General features: G+C 36.1%; 1 protein-coding gene across 2 annotated transcripts in view; it reads left to right on the top strand.

Moving 5' to 3' along the window:
* Positions 1–12,252, top strand: part of LOC149538966 (alpha-1,3-mannosyl-glycoprotein 2-beta-N-acetylglucosaminyltransferase-like) — a 209,073-nt gene that overhangs the window by 31,531 nt on the left and 165,290 nt on the right. The window lies entirely within an intron of this gene.

Raw genomic sequence — 12,252 nt, 5'->3', positions numbered from 1 at the left:
TTCATCAATTTGTAGGCTTTATGAGAGTCCGCATAGCCAACAACGATGCAAGATTTACTTTGAGGTTCTAATGCCTTGCGTTTTTGTGGAGGTATGTATGCCCATGCTAGACAACCAAAGATGCTACAATGCTTTACAGTAGGTTTCCTTCCATTCCAAGCTTCAAAAGGAGTTAAACCATCCAAAGCTTTATGAGGACTCCTATTCTGGATGTAGTTTGCACAATTCATTGCTTCAGCCCAAAAAACTTGATCAGGAGACTTATGTAGTAGCATGCAAGTGGTCATCTCCTTGAGGGTTCTATTCTTCCTTTTTGCAACACCATTCTGTTGTGGAGTGTATGGTACTGAATGTTGAAGGTCAATTCCCTCTTGAGTACAAAAATTTATAAGTCTTGAGTTCACATACTTCCTTCCATTATCTGTTTGAAGAACCTTGATGGCTTTCTCTGGCTGCTTTTCTACTTGAGCCTTGAAGGTGAGAAATTGTTCAAACACTTCACTCTTATGAGCCATGAAGAATACCCAAGTATAGCGAGAGTAGTCATCAATGAAGGTGAGTGCATAGCGAGACTTTCCAAATGATGACACTGGAAATGGGCCGGCCACATCACTATGAACTAGTTCAAGAACACTGTGCTCTCCAAGACTTCCCCTTGTCAAACATTTTTTTTGGATGCTTCCCAAGTGTGCAACCTGAACAAACACCATCTGAGAACTGGACTTGATGTAGACCATGAACCATGTTCTTGCTGCTAAGCTGTTGAAGATACCTGTAGTTGAGATGTCTAAACCTCTCATGCCACAGTTTGCTTTCTGTATTCAAATGAATTAACAAGACTTGTGCATTAGATTTAGGCACGAAGGAAGAGAAAGTGTAAAGCCTTGAATCATGTTTAGCTTCACCTATTGCAATCATAGAATCATCTTTAATGCTTTTCACAACAACTGAATTTGGAAGAAATTCAACCTTGTTTCCATCTCCATAGTGAGTGATTTGGTAAACTGAAAGAAGGTTGGAGGTAAGATTAGGAACATCCTTGAATGCTCCACTTTCCATCTCAACTTCACCGTTTCCTTCAACTTCCACTTTAGTACCATCCTGTATAAAAATGTGAGGTACCCCTGAAGGTGTCATTGAAGAAAAATCTCTCTTTGAAGCACCCATGTGATGTGTGGCACCTGAGTCAATAATCCATTCCCCCTAATTGACAATGTTTGTGAGGAAAGCTTGCCCTTTGCTCTTAGAATTTGAAGATGAAGACCCCTTTTCCTTATGAGCATTAGGCAATGGAACATTGTGCTTCTTCATGATGTTTTTCAATTCATCATCTGCGTTTGATAACACTGATGTTCATCATGACCAATTCTTTTACAATAGGCACACTTCTTCTTTTCCTAATTATTGTCCCCCTTTTTGTTGGTATTAGGAGAAGATTTTCCTTGTTGATTTGATTTAGTTGGTGACTTTTTTGTGTCCCCTTGTTTGTTATCTTTCTCTTCTTCTTTTTGCCCTTGCCTTTGTTTTAACTTTCACTAGTTGGATTTTTAGAGCTTTCATTGTTAGCCACCAATGCCTTAGACTTTGAAGACTTGAGAATCCCCATTGTTATCAACTTAGCTTGTTCATCCTCTAACAACTGGGCATAGTCATGAAAAGTGAGTTTTTGATAAGAAGCCCCTGAGGTAGCCTTTGAGGTGTTGAAAGAAGAGACAAATTTGGAGTAGTCTGATGGCAGCTTATTCTGAATTAGATAAATCAACCTGTCATCCTTAATGGGACTACCACAATCATTAAGTTTTGTTCTCAACTCATTCACCTTAATGATAAAATCCTAGATGGAATCAAAGTTCTTAGGATCTAGGGAGATAAGTTCATCTTCAATCTTGTAAACATCCTCCTCAGTCACTTTCCCATATAGCTTTTTAAGGGCATCCCAAGTTTCCTTGGATGTATCATATTTTATGATCTAATAAAGGATCTTGTCAACAACCCCTAACCTAAGGATTCCTAGGGCTTTTCTATTTGCCAATTCCCAAGCATAGATATCACTTTGAGTTACTTTATCACCTGTGGGTTTAGGAAGAGATCCATCTACATATTGAGAAACTTCTTCATTCATTAATTGACACTATTTTTTAACTGACCATGTGGCATAATTATGTGTTGTTAATTTTGGAACCTTAATGTTTCCCATAATGCAAGGATACAAAGATAACAAGAAGAAGAAAGACACACAACATGAAGAGACACCCCCCCTTTTTAGTCAATCAAAGAAACCCCCCCCTCCCCAAAGAATGCTTTAGGCACTTTATACTTAGTGCGATTACAGTAGTCACTTGCCAATTTAGTGCCTAAGTGGATTTTTGATTTTGCTGTTTACAACCTCCTCTTGGAGTTCAAATCTAGCACTTAGCAATGTAGCTCAGATATACAACAAATTTGAAGTTTGATCAAAGCAATACAATGCAAAAAAAGGACCTATTTCTGAAAGTGTTGTTTTTGTCCACACAAACCTATAATTTGATTGCAAATCTGGAAAGTAGACGAAAAATTATGCACTTAAAAAAAATCAAAACTTGAATATGTGTCCAGATGAGCCTGTACGGAGCATTTGAAGTTGTAAAATGCAGGATTGGACAGATACAATCACAAAAATCTCTCAATTCTGTGAAATCTGCTCACCAAAACCAGAAAGTAGTTGCACTAATGCATAATTTAGGAAATGTAGCCCAAAATCAAAAAAAATTGTGCCTAATTTGAAGTCTGGATGAGTGACTTATGGCCCTGTGAAGTCGGACTACCAAACTAAAAATTAATGTGGTGAGGGGTCGAATTCCTGAACACCTATTGATGTCAGCAAAAACTAAGCCTGAATTTGATGGTTTGGGTTCCGTCAAGGTAAAAAAATTTAAAGAGACCACTAAGTACTGTCAGACGGGCGAATGATTGGCAAAAAAAACAAAAAATTGATAAATGTTACCAATTTGTCCGATGTGGCAACTAATGGATGTGTGATCCAATGTTGATTTTGCCCACGATGCTTCACCTTGGATGGTCAAGTATGATGATATCCGTGTCGGCGAATGCTATCATGTTTGTCATGTAGGACCTGGTCATCTTGCGGGAGACCATGAATTCATGAATTGGCTCGAATTTGAAGCTTGAGAAGTGGTATTTTGCCAACGCCTGCACCAAACATCGCCTTTCCGTGAGTGAAGCCCCAATTTGCCTCTGGACAAAGAGCAGAAAGACTATTGCCAATGGATCTTCGATGGGATTGTTGAATGGATTGCGTGGATCGGCTATGGGCAATTCAACAACAATCCCCGAGTCCTTGACCTCGACCTCACTTGCATACAAGACCTTGTCAGTTGGAAAGCCAACCTTCTTGATAAGAGCCAAGGTTTGCGATCCATGGACAAGATCAAAGCCAATAGCAGAGATAGCCTTTAATCCAATAATTGTCTTGTAGGTCTCAATAGGGATATTGACAAAGTAGGTCTCCACTAGCATTTTGACATCAGTTGCTTCTTCCAAGTAAGAATAAGCCTCGGAGAATGCCTCCAATTGTTGAGCTGCAAGGTCCAATTCAAGAGATGGTTCATCCAACTGCACCAGCTGCCATCAACTCAGAGATAACTTCCTTGTAAATTGGCAAGATTGAATCAAGCAAAGACAGGAGATTGAAGGTCTTTGACACACCCTTTGTAGGCTTTGAAAGCAACACGTACGACACTAGTCCAAGAGAAGATGTAACTCGGATTGGTTCTGCCAGTGAATTAAGACGACAAGCAGTTGATATATCTCCCTTGAGACATGTCAATCAGGCAGTCTATCTTCTTACCACTGGTGCCTGGGAAATACTGTTCTAATACAAGCCTCCGACCAAGTATTTTCTTATTTGAAAATATGCACAAAATAATGCCAAATTTTTAAATCTTCAAATAATGATAGAATATATGCAAATTTGAGGAAAGAATTGAAAATAGTGTTTTTGATAAAAACCTCAAATCCGTACTACAGCAAGCTTGTCCGATTTGCAAATTTTTTTTGCCTTGGATTTGACTTTTGCCAAATATAGCCAAATTTATAGTCAAAATTTATGGAAACGGCCACTCGGACACTATGGTGAGGTCAGATCTTCCTCAAAATGCTCCTAATTTCTACAGATACTCCGGATTTGAATCCTGGCCCTCCAAAATGAAGCAAGGTGAAGCTCTCCAATGGCTATACAATGAAGCTCCTGTCGCTCTGATACCATGTAAGAATTTGCCTAAGGCAATAATTCAACACCAAGATCAAGAAGCTCAATAGATAGCACAAGAGAGACTAATGATGATCAAATGAGAATCTCAATAATGATCAAAATAATAATTGATATCAGATGAATACACACTAGAAGTGCCTATATATAAAGGCAACTAGAATGACTAAGATTCAACAAAGAGATAAACATCACAACTAAGCACATGTCCACCAAGAGTGGATTATCCTCCATTGTGCATGAATGCACGTGCAACAATGAGAGGATAAGAATACCAAGGTGTATCTCGCAAAGAGATATAGTAAACAACATGTGCTCAATTGGAGTGCAAACAATTGTGTTGTCTACATGACAACTTAGATGAATATGCAAACTCCTAGGTATCTACAACTAATATGCTAATGCATTAACCTAAGTAAACTTAAGTAAAGTGTAAATAGTAAATACATATTTACACCAACAAGCATCTATATAATTTTATCCTATTGACTAGATACTTTTTGTTTAAATCTTCCTATGGACGAAAACTCATAGGAGACTATGATTAGTGGACAAAATTCCATTGGTTGCTATAATTAGAGGATGAAGGCTCTATGGTTCTTGGAGGACATTGTCAGATAGGGACTGCATTGGAGTTTCACGGATTTGCAAAAGAATCTAGTGAGTTAGTGTGAACATTGTTTATAATTGTTGTGTAGCGATTGTCATAATAGTCCGTTGCTGTAGAGATTAGATTATAATCAATAAAGTCATTGTGGGAGTTTCTAATCATTTGTGTAAGTTTGTGTGTTGTTGAATGTAATTGTTACTATTGTTGGGTGTAGTTAGTGAAGAGTGGTTCATGTTATTCATTGAATGTTGTTTATGTTTTGAATATGCTATTTTGATATAAGTCTAGGAACAAACATTGTAGGGATATTAAAGAAAACTTTCTTGCCATCATGTTAGCATGCATTGATACACATAAGTGATAGGGAAACTAGGTGCCCACAAAGGGAGAAGAGTAAAAGGAGCTAGGGTTTCAACAATGTTTAGATTCAGATCGAAAATTTTCAAACAAGAAGAGCAACAATATTTTAATAAAAAATTGGCAAGATATCACATTGAATTTATGGGACTTGGATCTAGCCCTTTGTTAAGACATGTTTTTTATTGAGTATTTTGAATTTTTGAGTTTCAAAGAAATGGATAGGGGAGAAGTTGGGACCTAGCTAGTACTATAGCTCGAAAAGCATAATATAAAGCAAGTTAAGAAAATTTGAAGGGTTAGAACTTATAAAGGAAAAATGGCTTGAGTAAGGAGAAAGGTGAGTTGAAACAAAGAAAGAGCTTGTTTGAGATAGTCTCAGTGTTTGTTGCCCCTTTGTAGTAGATAGAGATAGAGTTGTTTAAAAAGCTCTTCAAAATTGTTCAAATCATTATTTTTTAGAAGTTTCTCTTAGTGAGCTTATAAGTAAGTATTCCGAGCATATAGAAGATAATAAGAGTTGCGTCAAGCTTACATTGTTGATGTTCTTGTTCTTCTCTGAATCTTGTATTGTCATAGTACAAAGCTTGAAAACTCAAGAAATGAAGAAGGTTGCTATTTAACTTTGTGAATGATTGAGGATTAAGTTCCTAAAGTAGCTTTGTATGGTTCGGAATTACTGCTTGCTTTCAATCTTGCTCTTTTGTCAATCTCTCTTAAAAACGTCATGTTACTTATATGTATATATTCATATGTTTATGTTTATCCATTGATCTCTACTTTAGTTATTAAATTAGTGTTTAAACTCATGTTATAAGTTGGCTTCAAAAACTTAAAGTTTGTCATGTCCCCTGCTTAAAACCCAAATTATAATGTTTCCCTTCTGAAGAAAGATTTAATAGTAAACAATAAAGATAAATAAATAAACTATATACTATATTTTCAATAATTATTATTGAATATATAAATCCAAAATATATAATAATAATATATTATTATTTGCTTGCTAACAAGGGGGTTGAGTTCGAGCAGGGGTCTATGACGATTGATGGCCCAAGACTAGGTGGTAGTCTTAATATTTTTCCCATGTCAGCAAGTTTGGTTGAAGAACTAGGCCTTTGAGTTTAGCTATTGATAAAGCTATAGTTTTCTTAGTGGTTTAAACTGCTAGCTATTGGGGAGTTTTTGTGCCTTAGGGGTCCTTTGGAGTCTTGTTGGCTGCCCTCTATTGTAAGAATTTTAAACCCTAGTATGGATTGTAGTTCAGTATCACAGTTTTTGGGTGTGAAAGTAGGAAGTATGCATTGTTTTTGGTGAGCCATTTTGTTGGTGGCAATTGTCACAGATATTTCAATTATTTTGTTGGGGTTGAAACCTATTTGTTTCTTATGTCAAGTCTATCTATCGCTTGGGCGCAAATAGTAAAGTCATACTTTTTTTTTTCCTTATGTAATTGAGTGGGGATAGGAGGTTTCTTGCTGGTTATTTCCTCCTTGAGCTCTTGAGCGAAATTTTAATTTGAATAAAGTTTGGTGGCTTGACATTTTTTTCAAAACAAAATAAATAAATTATTATTTATTAACATAATAATAATTAACAACATATATTTAACTAAATAAATAACACTACTTGAATAAATTATATATATATATACATATCAAGCATCATATATTTGAAATGTAATATAATAATATATATTAGATAATATATTATAAACAATGAATATTAGTAATATATTAAAATAATAATAAGATAATTTTCATTAATATAATAATAATAGATAACGAGCCCTCTTGGTCCTAACTGGATGCTGAAGAAAAAGATAATGTTTTTTTAAAGTTTTGTCTTTGTTTACTTTTTTTTTTGTATTTTTGAAAGTATATGTTTTTTTTTGAATTTTTGAAATATGGCAAATAGTGAAAAGTAAACTAAGAAATAGACAAGCAATTTACTCTAAATTAGCAATTCCTTGCATTGATGAATAGTAAGTAATGGCTTCACAACAAGGATTTAAAATAAAAATGAATCCAATAGTAGCTGTAGACATTCAATTTGCACTAAGCACTACACTTCCTATGTTATGTACCACACAGAACTTGGGAAGGAGAAAACGCTACCTTGTTAATTGCTTGGAAAAACCCCATACATGGCTATAAGACAAACACCGCACCAAAGAGAACAAACTCATGCTGAATCGTGAGTGTTCGCAGTGAGAACAAACACTCAATATGGCATTAATAGCAGGGCTTGTAAGGATATCTCAGGCAGCCCAAAATGCAGTGCCACACCACACTAGTAAAGCTGCCAGCTATGTCTGGAATGCTGAAACAACAATATCAAGAATGCAAGACAATGCCACCTCCAAAATAGAGATATTAGATGCCCATACTCAGTGGCAACAACTTCTAGTTTGCATAGAAAAATCGCCTTGTTAGCAGAGATGTTAAACACCTAACGATAGTGATGAGAAACCAATTTACAACACAAATAATTGCCTTCCCAGACACAAAGGATACTGTAAAGGAAGACACTACAATTCAGATTGCATGAACTCAATACAAATCCACTATACCTCAGCAATGGATTGAATGCACAAACTCACCCAACCCTAGAAAATATCAAAAGCAATAAACAATGAGATGATTAATTCTCCGCAATGGAGTCATATTTACAACTTAAATGTGCAAACCAACTTCTTCATCACACTTCTCACTTAGGAGGCTTCTCATTCACAATTTCAAATTGTAACATGAAATAAGATGAATTCCTTTTAATAATTAATGCCTCATTTATAACTTAATTGTATGACTCCATAAATATGCTAAATCTACTGTAGATGATGACCAACCACTTTAGCCTCCACTGCACTGCTAAATATAGCAACCATCCCATAATAGACTTATTAAAAATAGCAAGTACGCCACAAAGGCCCTCAAAACTCACTATCAGATCACGAGGGTCGCAATGATGAATTGGTTAGTCCTGGCAAGAGGAACCTGTTAAAATGGGGAGATTACAGTTCTCTCTCCCCAAGATTGCTTGTCCCCAAGCAATCACAATCTTTGGTGTTGAAATATATCCTTAGGCTCCCAAGTGGCATCCTCATTTGGAAATTCTTGCCCCTTAACCAAAAAATCGCTGATAGTCCTTCGCAACTTGCTCTCCCTGGTATCAAGAATTGCCTCAGGATCAACTCAAGCCTGCTCAATCATCCATCGGGGGTAAGATAGGAGATGGGACAATATGCCTACCCAATGCCTTCTTGACGCGTGAAACATGGAACTCATTATGCAGCCTGTTGTCCTTTGGCAGATCCAACTCATATACCACCTCACCCATGTTCCTCACTATGCGGAAGAGACCATAATATCGGAGCTTGAGCTTCTTAGCTCCACTCTTCCCGATGGAAGACTATCTGTACAGCTGCAACATCAGATAAACCTTATCGCTCTTTTGAAAAGAGAGAGCAATCCTCTTGTTGAGTTTTGAGATTAAAGCCATATGTTTCATTGTAGGAAAGTAATTAACAAATTCTTTTGCAATTTCATTTGCTTCTTGTGCTATGTGATTTTCCCTTCCTGATATGATTTGTGGATTGTCCTTCCAAGTGCTTCTGCCATGATGGCAAGGAGGAAAGGGGACAATGGATCACCTTATCTTACACCCCTTGTTAGTTGGAACAAACCTTTGGGATTACTATTGATTAAGATATACAATTTGGGAGTGGATATACAACTGAAGATCAAATTTATCCATCTTTTGGAGAAACCGAAGGATTCTAAACATTTGCATAGGAACCTCCAGTTCACCTTTTCGTATGCTTTTTGGATATCAAGTTTTACTAACATACATGGTTCTTTGTTGGCCTGCATTGTGTGGATGATTTCCTAAGCAATAATGACGCCTTCTAAAATAGGTCTGTTTGGAACAAACCTTGTTTGTTCTTTTGAAATAATCGTGGGTCATAACCGTTTCAGTTTGGTAGCTATTGTTTTGGAAAGGATTTAATATATCTTGCGGCATAAAGCGATGGGTCTAAAGTCTCCTAATTCAGTATAGTTGGATTTCTTGGGTATGAGGGTAATGAATGTGTTGTTGATCTTGGATAGAAGGGTCCCTGAATTGCGAGTAGCTTCTATGGCTTCATATAGCTTGTTGCCTACTATACACCAGTGTTTTTGAAGAAACATATTGAAACCTTCCAGGCGCAAGGCTTTATCAAGGTGCATTTGAAAGACTATCACCTTGACTTATTTGAATGCTAATTTTCTATTTAGCCATTTGTTTTTGCTATCTAAAATTAGTTTTGGGATAGAAGTCAGCATCTCTTGTTGAGTTTTGAGATTAGAGCCATATGTTTCATTGTAGGAAAGTAATTAACAAATTCTTTTGCAATTTCATTTTCTTCTTGTGCTATGTTACCATGTTTTTCTTGATTTTAGTGATTCTATTAATTGTCCTATTTTTGGTACTGTTCTGATTTTTTTTTGTTCCTATCTCCTTTGGCTAACCATGTTTCTCGGGATTTTCGTTTCCAAAAGGTTTCTTGCTTTGCTAGGATTTTCCATGTTTTGGTAGGAAGTCCTTTTCTTTGTGAAAACTTTCTTCATTCATACCTTCCTTAATGACACTATTTAGTTCATCCAGTGCTTGTTCTATTTTTAGTTTTTCTTCAAAGATATTACTAAAGCATTCTCTATTCCTTTTGATAAGTTTGTTTTTTAGTGCCTTTAGTTTTGACATAAAGAAAAACATCTTGGAAGCTTCAAATATCTCCTCATTCCATCATTTTTCTGTTAACTCCATGAAGTCTTTATATTAGAACCACATGGTTTCAAATTTCAAGGTATTTCTGGTTGGCTTGTTAGGTTCTATATCTAGTCTTACCAGGAAGTGATCTGATCCTAAGAGTTTCAGAATTTCGGAGTCTAATGTATAGTTAAACTTAGTGGGATCGCCTTTGAAGAAGGATCTGTCTAATGTTTCTGCTATTTTACTAAAACCTGCCCTTTTGTTGTTCCTAGTGAACGCCATTATTAATTTTTATATCAATAAGATTATTATTAATTACCCAATGGTTAAAAGCTTTTTCTGATTGTAAGGTGAAGGATGAACCCCCATATTTTTCACTTCTGTCTAGAATTGCATTAACGTCTCCCCCTAAGATATGATGATCTGTCTGATATGATACTAGGTGGTTACTTAATTCTGTCCATGGGGCCAGCTTATGGTTATTGTGCATGGGGCCATATATATTGGTGATTATAAAAGATGGATTACTATTAATGCTTTTAATCCTACTGGATAATCAGATGTTGCTGTTAATTAATGGCTGATAAGATACTTTTCTAGGGCCCCACATGATTACCAATTCACCTGACACTCCCGATGATTCAGTCCATACTGTTTTCCATGTTCCTAGTTTGTTGTTCGTTTTCTTTGCTTTCTCTAAACTGAGTTTGGTTTCTCGGACTGTAATTATATGCAAGTTACATAATTTGAGATATCTTTTAATTAACCTTTGTTTGTTAGGGACATTAATACCCCTAATATTCCAAGTTCTGACATTTATTGGTTCTTTGGAAGGAACTGCCTCTTACCTGCATGAAATAAGTTAGTGTGGCCTCAGAGTTTTCTGGCCTTCCTTTTTATGTATTTAAACAATTATTGGAATTTCCAATCCATCATTTATAGCTGATAGTCCAAGTTGTTTTTCTATTGTTGCATTCCTTGTAGCAATTTGCACTTCCGAGTTCTGATCCACCTCTTCTTCAATTTCGTCTCTTAATGTTCTTTCAACTATCTTATTGAAATTGATTAAATCTTCATCATACTCTTTTGGGGCTGCTGCAGTCCTATATTATGTAATTTTGTCCTATTGAAATCCTTAATATAGTTGGATAGTGGATTCTGTCTCTTGATGGATGTTAAGTCTCTGAGGGAGTGTTTAGTTCTTTATCCTCTGATTTCAAGACCTGAGTTGGATCCTCTTGTATTTTACTGTCAGTACTCTGTATGTATTCCATTTTGGAAGTATCATGGATTTGGTCAAAGAGTTCTTGCCCATAATCTTCAATAACCTCTTTTGCATATTTTGCTGCTAGGAAGTGCATTGCGTTATTAATAGATGTCAATTCAGTTGGTAACAAATATTCCTTCTTAAGATCTTTGCTAGTTGAGGGATCTGCTGATTGTTGTGCTTTTTGTGCCATTTGCCATAAGTAAAGCTGGTCGCACACATCTTTGTGAACAAGGGTGATATCTTTGATCATTCTGTTGAGTATTCCCATATTTTCTTTAAGTTCTTCCATATAAATCACCTGGTGTTGATAAGAATTATTGCTCACATTCTTTTCTTTAATTTTATGGTCATTGTTCTTCACTTTTTTTGTGATTCTGTGTTGTTCTATCTGTTCTTGGTTGTTGCATTTGTTGTTTCCATGTTGTCTTTGGAACCATTGCTGCATTTTGATACTGCCAATTGAGGGAGCCTCTGTACTGCGTTTGATTGGATCCCCTGTGATTCATTTATCCCTAAGTTCTGATATTGCTCTTCCTCAATGATCTCTCCTATATCTCTACTAGGAATATATATTTGGCTGGCTATGCACACATTAGCTTTTCTACATTTTGTTTTCCCCCTAATCTGTGCATAATCTGAGTACATAGTTTCTTTATCCTTGCTGTTGTTTCCTTTTGTCCAAATGGGTAGTGTACAGTGGCGAAATTGGGATTTTTCTTTTAAGCTTGGAAGTACGAAAGGAAAAGGTGACTGAGTCTACTTCGTAGTTTTGTCTGGTTTCATGATCATATAAGGTGATTCCTGAATTTGCCCTTTAAAAATTGCGGTTGAAAGGTTGTAAAGAGATGTTTATTATAATATGAACAGGTTCTATCTCTTTGATGTCAGGCCCGAGTTTAACTAATTATTTGATTTCGTTGGAGTCTAGGAAGCAAGTTTCTATCCCTAATGTTTCTCCTATACAGTTACCAATGCATTTGATGATGGCTGTGGAGT

This window comes from Cupressus sempervirens, chromosome 9 (assembly GCF_028749045.1).
Source record: "Cupressus sempervirens isolate cs-2001-9-10 chromosome 9, ASM2874904v1, whole genome shotgun sequence".
Taxonomy (NCBI): domain Eukaryota; kingdom Viridiplantae; phylum Streptophyta; class Pinopsida; order Cupressales; family Cupressaceae; genus Cupressus; species Cupressus sempervirens.
Note: the sequence above shows the minus strand (reverse complement) of the source record. Positions and strands in the feature narration are given on the sequence as shown.